Source organism: Berghia stephanieae, chromosome 1 (assembly GCF_034508935.2).
Source record: "Berghia stephanieae isolate SIO BIC M18660-M18661 chromosome 1, UCSD_Bste_1.3, whole genome shotgun sequence".
In the NCBI taxonomy this organism is placed as follows: Eukaryota; Metazoa; Mollusca; class Gastropoda; order Nudibranchia; family Aeolidiidae; genus Berghia; species Berghia stephanieae.
In genome coordinates, this window is record NC_088360.1 from 143,101,254 (window position 1) to 143,115,378 (window position 14,125).

General features: G+C 36.4%; 1 long non-coding RNA gene across 8 annotated transcripts; it reads right to left on the minus strand.

The window, feature by feature from the left end:
* Positions 1–3,639: 3,639 nt before the first annotated feature.
* On the minus strand, positions 3,640–10,524 carry LOC144965714 (uncharacterized). Of its 8 annotated transcripts, XR_013644092.1 has the most exons (4): positions 10,308–10,504; positions 8,265–8,733; positions 5,486–5,713; positions 3,653–4,131 (listed from the first exon to the last, which is right to left on the minus strand). It is a non-coding gene; the product is annotated as an uncharacterized LOC144965714 (long non-coding RNA). The 8 variants fall into 8 exon arrangements; XR_013644091.1 differs by lacking the exon at positions 8,265–8,733 and having other exon boundaries at positions 3,682–4,131; positions 10,186–10,504; XR_013644088.1 differs by lacking the exon at positions 8,265–8,733 and having other exon boundaries at positions 3,682–4,131; positions 9,884–10,504.
* Between the last annotated feature and the right edge of the window lie 3,601 nt (positions 10,525–14,125).

Here is a 14,125-nt window from a genome sequence, read left to right on the forward strand (position 1 = left end):
CAGGCTCAAGTGGGATGAACACTTGAAAATAATTAGGCATAAGATGTGCAGACGTACATATTTTTTTATCAAAACTCTCTCAGTTTAGAATAGATAAAACCCTCTGCACATTATTTTATAGAGCAGTAATCGAAAGTGTTTTGTCATTTTGTATAACAGCTTGGGGAGGCAATTGCTTAGCAGTGGAAAGGAACAAAATAAATTCAAATATTAAAAAATCCATTAAACGCTATATAAATGATGTTGACGATGTAGATCTTTTATACGAGAAATTTTGTATAAATAAAATAACTAAAATATTAAATGACCAGTATCATCCACTAAGACCATCAATTATTATGTCAGAAAGAAGTGGTCGCCCTTTCTCTATTTCAACGAAAACAGAGAGACACCGAAAATCTTTTCTGCCGTCCAGTATTAGGCTTTATAACAACAAGCAATAATCATTTTATATAATTATTTCTCATTTTCACTTTTTAAAAATATAAATATTAATTTATTAATTTATTTGTTTTGCAATCTTTTCAATTTTCAATTTATAGTGACAGTTTTAACTATTTTACAGTGTTGAAATTATTCATATTATAAAGCGCAGCTCTGGTTATAGAGCTGCTCCTTTTTTATATATATATACATCCTATTTCCATTGTATTTTTATCTTATGTGTAAATTATAACACGTCTGTACAAAAAATTTCCTTTTTGGGATGCAATAAAGTATTATTATTATTATTATTATTATTATTATTATTATTATTATTATTATTATTATTATTATTATTATTATTATTATTATTATTATTATTATTTGATTTTATTGCTTTGTGGTCTCACGGATTCAATCTATTTTCTTTTTAAACTTGAGCTTTTATATAGCGCAATATCCACTAAATGCGCTCAAAGCGCTTAAGAAGGGGTCCCTGGCCAACAGAAACACTTAACATGTAGGACGTTACGTGACGCCTATTAGGGGATATTATCATTTTTGTTCGGACAGAGACAACCCTGTCAACGGATAGGTACGCATTTTACACTCGAGTACTGTGAGAAAATGTGATTAAAGACCCTTTTTTCCAAGGACTCAACTATGCGCCAAGCGAGGCTCGAAACCAGGACCTTCCGACCCGAAAGCTGTTGTCATAACACAAGACCACATCACCGCTCATTAGTCATTTCGAGTCCCGTTGTAGCAAGGAAAAGCTGAGTTCTTGGAAATAAGTCTCGTTACTCACAATCTCTCACTATACTAGTCCTTCAGAGCCACTAGGCTCATGGAGCTGGAGTTTATTCCGGTTTCAATAGCGTAAAACGGACAATAACAATTGCTTGCTACCTCTTTGAATAGGACGCTAGTCAACCGCAAAGTGCTTTCTGCCAGACATAACAGACCCAGCAACTCCAACTACCCAATCACTGGTAAGTAAGTGGACTGGGTGCGGGAGATGGTCTGAAAAAAAAATTTCCACTCTATACTAGGGATCGATCTCGGCCCCTTTGCGTTTGAAGAGAGTGCTCTACCAACGGATATATCGGATCCCTGCTGCTTTTCACTATAGATAGTATGCGCTTGGCTAATAAGTTCACAACATTGCAATCCGGAAGTATAACGGACCAACACACAAAACTCTGTGTAACCATGAACTTTTATAGTCCGGATAATACAGGTCAGTGAGAATTACTCATAAACGCGGATGGCAAAAAACAATAACAAAGACCCGAGTGACGTCAACTTCGAACTATCTATAGCCAGGTATAAAACGTCTAACTGGCCATTTATAGATAGAATTACGTTGACGTCACCCAGGTCTTTGTTATTGTATTTTGCCATCCGCGTCTGTGAGTAATTGTCACTAAACTGTATTAACCAGACTATAAACGATCAAGGTTACGTATAGCTTTGTGTGCTGGTCCGTTATACTTCCGGATGGCAATGTTGTGAGCTTCTTAGCCAAGCGCATACTATCTATCCAATCGCCTTTGTCCTTCTTGGGATGTCGCAAAGGTGGGTCCTTGGAGAAAGGCTGCTCTTTACTCACATTAACTCACCATACTCAGTTGTAAAACTGACTACCTAACGGGTAACAACGTTGTATATAGATAGTATGCAGATGACGTCACTCAGGCCTTTGTTATTGTTTTTGCCATCCGCGTTTGTGAGTTGTTCTCACTAAACTGTATTAACCAGACTATAAAAGTTCATGGTTACACAGAGTTTGTGTGTTGGTCCGTTATACTTCCGGATGGCAATGTTGTGAACTCCTTGGCCAAGCGCATTCTATCTATAATATGTCAATTAAATCGTAGCTACTAATAACGCTTTCAGCCAACCAAGACAGTGGATATTGCGCTATCTATATGACATCTCACGTCTTTTGTAGTGCTTAAAAAAGAAATCTTCAAAACATTTAAAACAAAAACATGAGCTTTTATATAGAGCAATATCCACTTAACGTGCTCAAAGCGCTTTACAAGGTGTCTCTGGCCGACAGCAACACTTAACATTTAGGATGGGATTAGACGGCTGTTAGGAGATATTACAATTTTTCGGACAGAGACAACACTGTTACCGGTCAGGTACTCATTTTACACCTGAGTTCGGTGAGAGAATGTGAGTAAAGAGCCTTTTCCAAGAACTCAACTATGCGCCGAGCGAGACTCGCTCGAACCCAGGACCTTCCGACCCGAAAGCGAGTGTTATACCACTAGACCACATAGCCGCACATATTATTATGACGAAATAAAGAAAGATTTTTAAAATGAAAGAACGCGAGTCCCGCCGGTAAAGGGTTAACGAGAAGAAAGGTTGAATGTGAAATGACGCAAGTAACAATTTATTTCCAGTGATAAGTAATGAGGCGAGCGGCGAGTCATGATAGAGAAACATGAGAATGCTGGGGAAACGGGTGGTCGGGTGGGGGCTGGGGGGGGGGGGGAAGGGGTACTCAACTAGGTCAACCTAATCCCGTCTGATGAAATTTCAACATTTATTCCTGCCCTATTCTGATAAAACAAGTTTTTAACATTTTTGGTCAGGAAACATGTCCACCATTTATATACCGATTAAAAAGACTCTTATCTTGTAAAAAGAAAAAAAAACCCTCTCAAACTTCGGACTGCCGGAAGTCTCAGGTTTGAGAGTTTGACAAGATGTTACGTGTTGTTGTTGGTCAATGACGCTTTGTAAAGCGACTGAGGATCGAACCTCAGACCGTCTGATTAATCAGTAATTAGAAGGTCTGAGGTTCGAACTCCCGTCGAGGTCGACTGATTTTTGGGATGTTTTTTTTTCTTTCTTGAATCTTTCTTTCTTGCTTCGTCTGGCACCTTTCATACACACTGACTTGTTCAGATCTTTATCTTACACCGGTGCCTGTTCCCTGGATTCTTAACCCACTCCTTACCAACCTTAGGAAAATCGTCAGGTTCGTTACGTTACAACCAACTTTTTTCTTATTCAAATTTCTTTTGTACATCATAAAATTTAAAGAAAATGAACAGTGCGTTGTAGAGCATGTTGTGCAAAAGAAATTATGCATGGCAAGAATTTTACTGCTATTGTGTCTGTGTGAAATAAAAACTATTTTGTGTTAGTTGGGTGTGAAGTTTTGGGGAAAATCCTGAAAATGGCTGGTAAGGAGAGAGTTAATGTTTTATTTGAGAGGTAATTCCTCTATGAAGCTAATAGAGAATCAAACTCTATTTCACGTAACAAGTTAAAAGTCAAGCCACTAAGCAAGGGGCAGCGTGGCTCAGCGGTACGGTCTTTGCTTCCTACCCGAAAGGTACCGAGTTCAATCACCCGCCGCTGCGTTATATGGCCTTGGGCAAGTCACCTCGCCCTAGCTCACTTTGGGGCGCTGCTCTGCGGCTGAGGCCTTGGTTGTTCCAGTTTTCCCTTGGAATAGACCCTAAAGACAAATTTCCCCTTGGGGATGAATAAAGGGAATTTTATCTTTATTCTAATTTTATTTTTAATCAATTGACTTCAAATTGAGGTCAAAACCCACAGTTCCAATGCGATTGATAATGTCTTGACTTGTAAGATGAAATTTTCATTTCATATGGATGGTAGAAGTCGCATGTTCAAGCCCTCGTTCAATATCCATCAATGTCTATACTACTCTGCCGTTCTCTGAAAGACAAAGAAAAAATAACAGGTAATTAAAATTTTGACCAGAAAAATCGTCCTTAAAACAACAATCGATTAAAATGATCCTCATCTTGTCAAAAACTCTCAAACCTGGGACTTTCCAGATAATATTTGTTGACAATAGCTTGTTGCATAATTTGTGATAATTTGAGTTTCTGAAACCTACAACATTTTATATTATAAATCATGATCGTGGTATGGATCAACGTGTACATATATGCAGGTCTGACAACCGAACGCAATTATCGGCCTAGTTGAAACATTGTTGTAATGGGCAATATTTTGCGTCATGTTTTTGAGATTTCCATTAAGACAATGAGCCTAAAATAAATTGGGTTATCAGACCTGCAAATTAGTGCGCGTTGGTATGGATGGATATAACAGCTGTGTTCAATATTAGCCTAGCCTAAGAAAAATAAAGGCCTATGTAGATTGTCCTGTTCTAGCTTATCTGTACGTAAGAATAAATACATTTAGGGGTCGCTCGTTCAATCAGACAATATTTGATGCAAATAATAACATATTGAAGCAAACAAAAGAAAAACCAAAACAAAAACAAAAAAAAAACAAAAAACAACAACAAAGAAAAAAGAGACAAACGAGAAAAAAAACCCCAAAAAACCCACAAAAGAAAACAAACGTTTCAGCCTTTAACCTTCTTCAGGAGATAGACAAAACACTAAAAAAATGAATAAAAAGGGACGGAATCGTCGATTGTCTTGTATTCTTTCAATAAATGTGAGTCAAAGTTTTACTCCTTACACGTCCCTCACATTTTCTTAGCTCACTTTAAAATAAAATAAAATAAATAAATAAAAAAAATTCCCTTTATTCATCCTCAAGGGAAGACTGGAATAACACCAGGCGTCAGCCGCAGAGAAGCGCCACAAAGTGAGCTAGCGCAAAGTGACTTGCTCAAGGCCACACAGCGCAGAGTAGGCGGGTGATCGAACTCGGTACATTTCGGCTATGAAGCAAAGACCCTACCCCTGAACCACGCTGCCCCCTATTTAGCGTCCTTGGTTGCTAGTACTCGGCACGAACTCAAGATCCCAAGATCAGGGAAATTAAACAAAAAAAAGCAAAGCAAAAACATTTACTCAACACAAATGAATCCATACCATTCCTGCAAGTGCGCATTTACAGGAGCATCTCACAAACTATGATCGTTTGGCGTCCTTGGTTGTTGGTTGGTTGCTAGCACTCGGCACGAACTCAAGGTCCCAAGATCAGGGAAATTAAAACAAAACAAAAAAACAAAAAAAAAAAAAAAAAAAAAACAAAACAAAAAAAAACAAAAAAAAAAACATTTTACTCAACACAAATGAATCCATACCATTCCTGCAAGTGCGCAATTACAGGAGCATCTCCCAAATTATTGTTTTAGTTTCCTCCACCAAGTATAAACATCGGCTCCTAGATTGTGATAAGAATTTCCTTATGAAAACATTTCCATGTGCAACAACTAACTGTCCGAGCGGAGTTGTGAAACCGGACACACCCAGTTATCACTTGAGCTTCCTTTGGAATTTTCTCACGCTCTACCAGTTCTCATTCAATCGACCTTCAGAGTATAGAGTAAGGAATAAACCAGTGAGTGAGTGAGTGAGTGAGTGATCTGACAGTAACAACAATTAATCTTTGGATGTAACAGCCAATACGTCGTATTAATGACTACATTAATTTTATGGTTTGTTTTCTTGGGGTTTTTTTTGTTTTTGTCCTTTGCTTTTTATTTTTATTTATTTATTGATTTTTATTTTTTTTTTGCTTTTGTTTTCATTTTTTGGGTTTTTGTTGTTGTTTTTTTTGGGTTTTTTTTTTGTTTTGTTTTGCTTTTTGTTTTGTTTTTAGGTGTTTTCGTGCCCGCGACCCTTTGTGGTCATTTCCAGCGTTAGTAAACGGGAAGATGATAGGATTGGGGAAAAGGGTGAAGATATGAAATTAAAAGCAGCAAAGAAAAAGTACTTTGAGCTTTTTAAAAAAAAATATAGAGCAATATCCACTAAATGTGCTAAAAGCGCTTTGCTTTACAAGGGCTCCCTGGTCAACAGCAACATTTAACATGTGGGAAGGGACATAAGGCCTGTTAGGCGATTAACAATTTTTCGGACAAAGACAACGCTGTTAACAGCCAGGTATTCATTTTATACCGGAGTACGGTTTCGGAAAAAATTGTAATATCGCCTAACAGGCGTCATGTCTCGTTCTACACGGTACGTGTTGCTGGTGATTAGGGACCGCCAGTAAAGCGCTTTGAACACGTTTAGTGGATATTGTGTTATATAAAAGATCAAGTTTTTAAAATCATACTCCCACCATACTTAGTACAAAATACATTTCTTATCGGTAAAGGCGTTGTCTCCTTGGGAAAAACATTGTTATGGAAATGCCTGAGGCATCGTGTCTCGTTCTACATTTTCAGCGTGACTGTTGGATTCGGACTCTTAGTAAAGCGCATTGAGCACATTTTAGAGAGAATTGTTTAATGTGCTACAATTAAAGATCATTCTTTTTTAATCCTTTATTTAAAGCGAACAAAACTTAGTGAGGACAATGCGCTTTTAAAGACATGCATGATCTATTTATAGATACTGAGATTGTTTTCCACTCCGCTTCACCAGCTCGCTTCATAATAATTTTATTAGATAGTGTGCGCTTGGCTAAAAAACTCACAACATTGCCATCCGGAAATATAACGAACCAACTATGTGTAATCTTGGTAGTTCATAGATAGTGTGCGCTTGGCTAAGAATCTCACAACATTGCCATCCGGAAATATAACGAACCAAATATGTGTAATCTTGGTAGTTTATAGATAGTGTGCGCTTGGCTAAGAATCTTACAACATTGCCATCCGGAAGTATAACGAACCAACTAGGTGTAATCTTGGTAGTTTATAGATAGTGTGCGATTGGCTAAGAAGCTCACAACATTGCCATCCGGAAATATAACGGACCAACACACAAAACTACGTGAAACTTTAAACGTATATAGTCTGGTTAATACAGTTTAGCGAGAATTACTCATAAACGTGGATGGCAAAAAAAAACAACAAACAAACAAACCAAAAAAAACCCCCAAAAAACAAACAAAAAAAAAAAAAAACAAAAACAAACAAACAATTAACAAAGACCTGAGTGACGTCATCTTCATTCTATCTACAAATTGGACAACTGTTTATGGGTTTTATTTGTTGACATTAATCCTTCCACCTTTTGGCATGGGAATCACGGCGGCATGTCTCATTACCCTGGCGATAACAGTACAACTAATTCATAATTTTGTTATGACATCACCCAATAACATTTAGAAAGCCTATGTTCACCGGTACATAATAGTTTATTTCACGCATGCGCAAATTCCGGTAACACGACACTTCCCCCACGCTCAAGGGGGGGCGGTGTTGGGCCAGGGGGGATAACTGTGTGTTGTTTTTGCGGGATGTCTAATTGGGAGAGCGGAGTCGCCAAGGTAAATACTGGGAGGATGGGTATAGAACAGAGTCCCGCTGGGAACTGATTCCTGGCAGTGACAGACAGACTAGCCAGCTAAATTCCTCATCCATTCCGTAACATAGGACTCACTACAAGGTCTGGGTTAATCCATGACATTATTATAATAATAAAAATATATGCCGCTATGTGGTCGAGTGGTCGGTATGACACTCGCTTTCGGATCGGAAGGTCTTGGGTTCTAGCCTCGCTCAGCGCGTAGTTGAATCCTTTGGAAAAGCTCTTTACTCACATTATTCTGTCGCCATATTTCAGATGTACCTGACCGTTAACGGCGTCATGTTTCGTTCTACATGTTACGTGTTGTGTTGGTGTGGGGCCCATTTGAGCCCCGTTTAGTGGATATTGCTCTATATAAAACTCAAGTTCGGCAGGAGAAAAAAAACACAAACACAAATATGTAAATTTACAAAATATCACATTTGGTCAAATGTGGAAACATCCTTACATTTACATTGTTTCCACATTTGACGAAATGTGATATTGTGTAAATTTACATATTTGTGTTTGTGTTTTTTGTCTCCTGACAAAGGCCAAGGGCCGAAACGTTTTTTTTGTTTTGTGTTGTTCCCTTATACTATATGAGTCACATCTACTCACATTATTTTTCTCTCCAATTACATTTTCCACCCGCTTTCACATTCTTGCAGGGTTTGCGAGGTCCTCTTGTAGAATGATTCCGTCTTTTTGTGATTTTATTTGATGCAACTCAATATATACATGTTGATATTATTAAAACAGTCAGTGGCATGCAATAACCCTATCACAGTATAGAGATCCAACACTCGTGATAAATGGCAGTAGTACCTACAATAAACAATGCATAATATTTCTCCATTCAGAAGGTCATCGAATCTCGGTTAAACGAACAGACACACACTATAGATAGTTCGAAGATGACGTCACTCAGGTCTTTGTTATTGTTTTTTGCCATCCGCGTTTATGAGTAATGCTCACTGACCTGTATTAACCCGACTATAAACGTTCATGGATACATAGAGTTTTGTGTGTTGGTCCATTATACTTCCGGATGGCAATGTTATGAGTTTCTTAGACAAGCGCATACTATCTATACAAACAAATGCATACATCAACCCACACATTCACACATATAAATAATATGTGTTTTAGTCATTTATATATGTATATATATATATACATATATCGTACCAGGTCAAAAATCTTTCTTGCTGTTATATACTTAGGGAAGATCCGGAGTATAATAATAATATGGTGGGCGTCTTCTCCTTCACCACAATCACACATGACTGTTTCTGCAATTTTGATTTTGAAAATCATCTTATGCATATGGTTGTTCCAGGAGTTTGTGTTTTGATCGCAGGATTCTAACGGGCCCCATTTATCGGGATGAACGTCCCAAGCGGGTACACAATAAAAAACAAAGAAGCAGAAGTCACGACTATTAACTATTGTCAAAAGACGTAAGCTGCGGTTATGGTTAGGACATATTGACGCATTTAAGGACAAGTGGGTTATCCCAGATTTTTTTTTTTTTTTTTAGATAATTACATAGAGGTCAAAAGTGGGCGTTGCCCAACCCCCTGAAAACGTTTCGATTATCAATTTCGTTTATTTGCTTCGTTATCGGTATAAACTGCCTTGTGGTTTAACCGAAATTATTGTGTGAGGGTTTTGTGCGGCTAGCTGGTCTAGCGGTATGACACCTGCCTTAGAAACTGTGGATGGACAATTAAAGAACCTCCCGCCCCCACCTCCTCGTAAAACTAAAGCTTTTATATAGCGCAATATCCACTAAACGTGCTCAAAGCGCTTTACAAAGAGTCCATGGCCAACAGCACCACTTAACTTGTAGAAAGAGACATGGCGCCTGTTAGGCGATATTACAATGGTTTTTTTCCGACTGAGACAACGCTGTTAACGGTCAGGTACTTATTTTAAATCCGATTAAGGTGAGAGAATATTAGTAAAGAGTCGTTTCCAAGGACTAGAATATGCCCCGCTCGGAGCGCGGCTCGAACCCAGGACCCTCCAATTCGAATGGGAGTGTCCTACCAAAAGACCACATGGCCATTAATAAAAGCAACAATTGTTCCATCATTCTATAATTATAATAGATTTTATAAATTTCGCTTAATTCATCTTTATACATCAGACATACCAGGCGTCTGCCGCAGTGCAAAGCAGCAAAGCGAGCAACAGGAAATTAGTTTATTGCTTAAAAGGAAAAACTGAGATACCGAAATTTGGGGTACGAGCACATGTCCTGGGAACGTTAGCTCTGATGCCTTATTCACTCGACCATCTCGCCTAAATTCAGAATTTTTCAAAAAATACTGGAAATTCAATTTTTAAAACTCGGAGCTACACAATTCATCGTGATTTTGAGTTCATAGACATTCTGAAATTTTATGTCTAAACTTATTGGAAACAGAAACTGTCAGCAAATCCCCTCTCGTGATCTAAAAACGAAACAGGATGCAGGTAAATTAAAAAGTGTGATCTCGAACGAACCGAACCGAACTGTAAACAGTAAACATACTCCATTATATTACAATGAACAACCTGCTCTGATTAGAAAGAGAACGGGGATGAGATCGCTCCACACTCTCTATATCCCAGAATAATATAACGTGTTTCATTTTGCTGAAAGCGATTACAAACTTATTGAAAACTCTGTCGACGATGGCATTCGTTCCAGATTTGTTTCGTGAGTTATCGTTTTCGAACGGCAGGTTGGTAATTGGATCCGTTGTAGAATCATATCCAACAGAAACGGGTAGAAAATTCTTTAAATTTTTCTCAGATGTTTTGTATTTTTGCATATCTACACATTGTCATTGTTAACTTAACTCGGACATGCTGTGTGAATCTAGAAATTGTTTTTGAAATTTTCTGCACCTCGCTGCACCTATCAAAAAAGATAATATATTCCCATTACAAAATGCATGGTTAGGTGTGAATGGGTGCGAACGTGAATTATAATAATATTTAGTTTTTAGTTTTCTCAAATTATAATGAACTCCATAAAGTTTCCGACATGCTATCCAGGATGAAAGATATGCAAGGTGTTCTACATTCTTGTATACAATTATGTGTATATTATTAAATCGGGTGCGAAAAAAAATCCTGGAAAAAGATTAGAAGCCTGTGACTGCCAGACCGTATCTGATCGTGGCCTTCGTAAAGTTATGGCCTGAAACCGTAGCCATCGTTATGTTACAGCCTGATACTGAAATCCAAAAGGACTGGCAGTTTGACGTCATTATTTTGTTTTTGCACGGCCTAGTGAGTTGTCGTTAGTAGAGCTCATGGAAACAAGTTATTTCATTGGTTGAACTATTGAATACAACTCACGATTTGTTTTCATTTGTGGCAAAAGACTGGCATTTTGACATAATTTTTGGTCAGTATCAGGCCATAACTTTACGAAGGCCACGCTGATACTGACCAAAAAATGACGTCAAAATCCCAGTCTTTTGCCACAAAAGAAAACAAATCGTGAGTTGTATTCAATAATTCAACCAATGAAATAACTTGTTTCCATGAGCTCTACTAACGACAACTCACTAGACGGTGCAAAAACCAAATAATGACGTCTAACTCCCAGTCATTTTGGATTTCAGTATCAGGCTATAACATAACGATGGCTATGGTCTGATGCAAGTCTGAAATGTCACCACAATCAAACCCATTTATTGAACTTTATGTACATAAGCATTTCAGGAAAATCTAGATAGCTTGCGCTTGGCCAAGAAGCTCATAACATTGCCATCCGGAAGTATAACGGACCAACACCCACAACTGTGTGTATCCATGAACGTTTATAGTCAGGTTAATACAGTTCAGTGAGCATTACTCATAAACGTGGATAGGCAAAAAACAATAACAAAGACCTGAGTGACGTCATCTTCGAACTATCTATATTGAAAAATATTAATTTGACGAGGAAAAAGAAGCCTATTCCAGACTTTGTTCAAATCGATCATCTGATTTTTAACCATACGTTCATCTTCTTACACTAGTACCACTGCACTGCTAAAACAAGACGTAAGTTTGGAAACTTTCGACACCGGGATTTTTATACGACTTTGGTATAACCAGCATAATTTCTTAACCAATTAAAAAACTTGGCACTATTAAACAATATTCAAAACAAGGTTTCGTTCTTGTTGTTTGTAATTTTTTAAATATTTCTGATTACTACTTCTTATTAAATTAGATTCATAATTTTTAACACACAGACACACACACACACACACACACATATATATATAATTTTATATATATATATATATATATATATATAATACATACATACATATGTATATGTAATATGCTCTGAATTGTGAATTTATTGAGCACTGTCAGAACATCCATCAATAATATATATATATATATATATATATATATATATATATATATATATATATATATATATATATCTATATATATACTATATATATATATATATATATATATATATATATATATATATATATATTCAGGTACTTGGGACATCGAAAAGTAATGAATGTTTCTGAAAAAAGAGCTCTCCTTGGCTAACAACCCCCCCCCCAAAAAAAACAAAAAAAAAAAACAAAAAAAAAACAAACCACAATGCAAATCTTGCAATGTTTAAGAATATAATCCTTATAGTCATAAGATAACAATTCTTTACGCCACATAAAACAAAATTAATCTCAGTTTTCTTTGTAGGACACACGGATAAATCTATTTCTTGCAATGACACTGATTAATACCGAAATGGTGCTTTCCACAGAAACTTGAATAGGTTCAACTACAAGTAAGTATATTGATGATCATTGCTGTATACGAGAGTGTTTATCGCCTCTAGTTCTCAATGTGCCAGGAAAAGCAACATAAAAAACCCTCAAGTAACAAAAAGAAAAAAAAAAAGAAGAAGAAGAATAAAAGAAAGACAAAACAAACAAAACAAAAATAACAAAAACAAAAACAAACAAACAAAAAAAAAACAAAAAAACAAAAAAAAAAAAACAAACACAAAACCAACATGGACAATCTCTAAGTCTATTCTTTCCATCCAATCGAACTGCAGATATTTTTTACTCTGTGTATTTTTTACCCTGCCCCCCCCCCCCCCCCTCCCTACCCACCCCTTAACAAAAGTCAAAAGATAATTCTTTATTTTTTTTTTGTTTTGTTATGAATTCTGTTTATTTTGATTTTTAACTGTCTTTATATGTAAGAGCGATCTCCATTAGATTTCCTCCCCCCCCCCGCCTCTTATTCAAGGTGTTCAACGTTTCATTATTTCAATCGGTAATTAGCCGGAACTCACTCCTCTCCAACTCAAAAGAGAAACTGGTACAATGACTCAACCATTTTATTTATAAGGGACATCACCCTTCAACGACAAAAACATATCAATACATTTTCATCAGTTATTTCCCTTTGACCATAACCCTTTACAAAGACCAAAAAAAAAAAAAAAAAAAAAAAAAAAATAGCGCGCGGCGGCTTTCAGCTTTCGTTACTGACTACAAGACAAATCCATTGGCACGGGTGGCAGGTAAATCATTCTTTCTTCCATCAGATAAGAACCGGCACTACGACGGCACCACGGTGATAGAGTACTAGACCGCTTTTGGCTGATTGTTGTTCTATCTAGAACCAAGGATAAGATAACTCCAATTTATTTTTTTTGAAGACAGACAACTCTTAAACGGGTTTTCTTTGTTTTTATTTCCATGACTTTTAATAAAGACCTTGTCATGATTACAGAAAACCAGAGTCGACAGTTATTGCTTTATCTTTTAATTTGATGATTGTTTTGTTAGTGGAGGTGAAATTAAATATTAACCGCATCTATTTTGGAATAATGCGCTGTGTTCTTTAAAATAAGGGAATGGCCATTATTATCTTTGAGTTCGTTATTTCAATGCCAAGATAAAATATATAAAAAAGGACTTATAAAACAAACAAATAAAATTAACGAAAAGAGAATAGAAAAAAATGAAACACAGAGAAACCCAATACAAAAGAAAAGAATGTCAAGAAAAAGCAAACAAAATCCCAAAGAAATACGGGCCCCCTCCCAATAAAAAAGAGCAAGCCAAAAAAAAAAACCAACCCCACCCCCCCCAAAAAAAAAAAACAAACAAACAAACAAACAAAGAAACAAACAAAAAATCAACCAAAAAAAAAAAACAAACAAACAAAAAAAAAAAAACAAAACAAAACAAACAAAACAAATAACACCCCTATTAAAAAATAACAACAAAAAAAATAAACAAAATAAAATACCAAAACAAAAAACAAAAAACAGTCTTTTAAAATCAAATCAAGGCCAAAATAAGAATAACAAATCAACAAAACAAGGACAAAACAACAAAACAAGGACAAATCAACAAAACAAGGACAAAACAACAAAACAAGGACAAAACAACAAACAAAAACAACATATAACAAATGAAATTAAAAAAAACCGGAATTAACAG